The 3,664-nt window shown below is 39.3% G+C and overlaps 1 protein-coding gene across 1 annotated transcript in view; it reads left to right on the top strand.

Annotated features, from left to right (window-relative positions):
* Nucleotides 1-3,127, top strand: part of esrrga (estrogen-related receptor gamma a) — a 105,249-nt gene extending 102,122 nt beyond the window's left edge. The window contains exon 8 of the mRNA XM_036962719.1: nt 1-3,127. This exon is cut by the window's left edge and continues 1,709 nt beyond it. The gene's annotated coding sequence lies outside the window, so the exon portion shown is untranslated.
* Nucleotides 3,128-3,664: the final 537 nt, after the last annotated feature.

The following is a 3,664-nucleotide window of genomic DNA, read 5'->3' on the forward strand; positions in this document are numbered from 1 at the left end:
TATATTGTGTTAATAAGAAAGCAATCAGTATATGTGTTTTTCTATCAGCTTTACCACTTTCAGCAATTCTATACGGATATATATATGGATCGACTCTTATCTTCTCTAAGCAATAGTCATTTAAAAGGAGGGTGCATATTAACATGTATGCAGTTCATGTTGGTGCCAGTCTTCGTTGCGGGGGATGTTAGCATTTCTACCAGGTGTAGCTTCTCTCTGTGTGCTTGCCATAGGCTATTAGATGACATAGTCCTAGAATCCAGCTAACCCAAGGCTAGGGAGGCACCATGAATGTGCAGGCAAGCAGGTAACTCATGCATTTGACTCTTAAGACCGCCATTGTACCAAGAACAGTAATCTGTAGCCGAGATATAATACTAGACTAGCACTTAGGAAAGCTTTTAACAGCGGTGGGCTCATAGGAAGGAATGAGGTTGGGATTTGGTCCAGGGTTTTTGTACGCAGATTAAGAACGCCAATATCCATAATCTAGATTATGATGTACTCTATTATAAAATGGTAACTGGTTCCAGTTGAGAAGCTAAACGATAAGTCAAGTAACCTACGTCACTCTCTGTAACAGATGTGTCAGTATTATTAGTAAGGGGTATTTTCTGAACCTTCTTAACCATTGTATATTGTAAATGAACAGATTATAATTCTAACCTAAGACATTTTATTGGAACAAAACACAAAAAAACACAAAAATACAAAAACAGAAAAATGTAGTTCAGCCTCTCAGTGTTTCATGTTTGCTGTGCTTTTCTGAAAAAACGTTCCCTTTTGTTGTTTTCTTTTAGTTTCGTTTTTTTTTCTTCTTCCCCTTCCCTTTCTTTTCCCTCCGTTGCGTTCGACGACATCGTCGTGTACTTTCTCGTGGTGGTTCTAGTTCTCGTGCCGTGCGCTTTTTTTCATTTTAGACACAGGGTAGAAGTAGAGACAACGGTGGATGTACCGGTCCTCAGGAGATAAGGGGCGGCGTGTTCTCACATACCTGCCAATTTACCAGGAAACAAGGCTCTTCTTCCTAGCTAGTTCTGCTAGATCAACTGATCCAACAACAACATCATCATCATCATCATAATAACCTGTACTGACTTAGAAGAGAATAACAAGTATCTAAAGGAAGAAACAAAGTATATAAAAAGGGATCATTTGTGTAACTTTTTCTTGTAGAATAACAATGTATATCTTAGGTTTAAATAAATAAAAAATAAAAAAGACATTTGAGCATTTCCCGAACGATAGATACATTTTTTTGATAACTCGCTGTACATACTGCCTTCCTTCCATTTAGAAACAGCCGCGTTGTAACATTATCTAACCTCTGAGGTTGCAAAGGACAAAAAAAATAAATAAATACAAAAAAAAAACGTTTTTTATTTTTGGAGTTCAACTCGTTTCCAAAACTCTCGCTTTAACTTTGTGTGCTTATTAAAAATAAAAAATAAAAAATAAAGATTACAATGTTGTTATTTTCTAGGACTAATGGGGCGGGGGTGGGGGGTGGGTGGTGGTTCTGTTTCTAATTCATTTATCTTCTTCCTTGGTCTTGTTTGTTAACTACCGTGTATGTATCATTGGCTAAACATAAAGAGACCATGGTTTGGAGAAAGTACTTCACTGAAAGTTGAAATTCAGGCTTCAATTCAATCAATGGCAGACTGTGAATGTTAAAGCTGCATTTTAAAGACAGGTGTGGTTTTATGTCAATATCTAACGGCAATATTTTATGCGAGAGCAGCTTGCTTGGTGAGGCAATTTTAGCACGGTTACACCTCAGATACCGTGTGAAACCGCAATGTGGTTTTACTTGATCTGCAGTTCATTGAATTGCGGCCTGAATTCTCTACAGCCGCTGATGAGTGAGACAATAATGTCAAAGCTCTTTTTGCGAAAGGTGTTGGCTCGTCTATCATTTCCATACTGTTTTCTTTTTCCCTGTCGGCTTCTGTTTTTAGTTGCTGTCTCTGTCTAACTGTTTTCCCATGTTCAAACCGATCCTATGTACTGGCCTATAAAAGGAGCTGAAAGAGTACACAACAGTCTCTCAGAGGTGATTTAAGCTGAGCTGAATTGGACATTTAAATAGCTGATGGCAAACCATGAAAATAACAAAATAATAATAATCACAGCCTTTTCAGAGAATAAGGTCAAAGGCAAATTTGACAACATGTCTCAAGACATAGTTAAGCTGATTAGCCACGCATCATTGACTATTCAATATTCTTAGTTAACATAAAAAATGACCATAACAACACGTGACAATTCTCACTACGAAACTGCTTGTGTGTAGATTGTTACACATATTTCTAGCGGCTTAAATCATGCTGAGGTTTTGCTATGCATATTTCAACACCTTCTATGGATCATATTGAAGAGAGAGAGAGAGAGAGAGAGAGAGGAGAGTAATTTAGCCATAACGAACGAGGACGTTTATTCTCCCAACGTGATTTTGTTATTTAAAGCAATATGACTGTGCAACAGACAGACGGTCGGACAGACGTTGCACTTTGTGTTTGAATTTGATCAAAATGCTGTATCTATTGGACTATTTTGCAATTAAACGGTACGAAATAAGGAAGTGAACATGTACAAACAACTGCTATATTTTATGAGAAGCGAAGGAGGAGAATCGTGAGTGTTAGTCACGTATGTATTTATGCCGAGGTGTGGCCTAAATACCACTTGTGTGCTCGGGTTCTAACCTGGCAGTTTGACATGCAAATGTATGAAAAAGAAACAGGGGGGGGGGGGGGGGTAAAGAAAGACAGAAAAACATGAAACAATTATATATGATTCACATTATGAAAAAAAGAATAAGATGAATCTTCCGACCAGGAGTTGCTGGGACACCGTGTAGTGAGAAACATGTCCGTGGTTGTAGATGTGCTTCACATCAGTTAACGATTACCTGTATATTTTTGTGACGTGTGTATCATACAGCGTGCTCCAACAATATGTCCATTTGTGTAAATGTATTTATTTTACATTGTATATATTGTCCAATGCAAAAAAGAGAGACCTACGATTCTGTAACTACGATCGGTTCAGATGTGTTACTCCAATCATGCCTTTCAGGATAACGGTAGAGCAATATTAAAACATGCTTCCAGGTTTGACCTCCCTCTCTCTACCGCATCCTTCTTTACCATCCAATACAGATGCACGTGCACACACACACACACACACACACACACACACACAGCTCTAGTTAGTATAGGTAATGACATGGGGCAGCCTTTGGAAAACTAGGTTTATCACGTAGTTGAGTCAACGCGATTTGGAAGAAAGGCCACGTGACACTATGACATAGGTAGCATCCCTATGTCATCATCGCAGTCCACTTCAATAGGCCTACAGCATCAGATGCTGAAGAATACATCATGTGTCTCAGCCACGCACATTCAAACACACACACACACACACACACACACACACACACACACACATTTAGACAGATAGAGGAACAGAAACCACAAAGTTACAGAAGGAAGAGATTAAACCCCACAGTCCGCCAGGAGAGAGAGACAGAGAGGGAGAAAAGAGAGAAGACGCAAACAGAGGAAGCAAGCGGGCTTCACAGTGGAGCAAATCTACCACGTCTCCTCCTGAACTCCCACACCCTCTCCCACTTAAAACTCCCAGCATTCAGCCACGTGCC

This window comes from Oncorhynchus mykiss, chromosome 25 (genome assembly GCF_013265735.2).
Source record: "Oncorhynchus mykiss isolate Arlee chromosome 25, USDA_OmykA_1.1, whole genome shotgun sequence".
In the NCBI taxonomy this organism is placed as follows: Eukaryota; Metazoa; Chordata; class Actinopteri; order Salmoniformes; family Salmonidae; genus Oncorhynchus; species Oncorhynchus mykiss.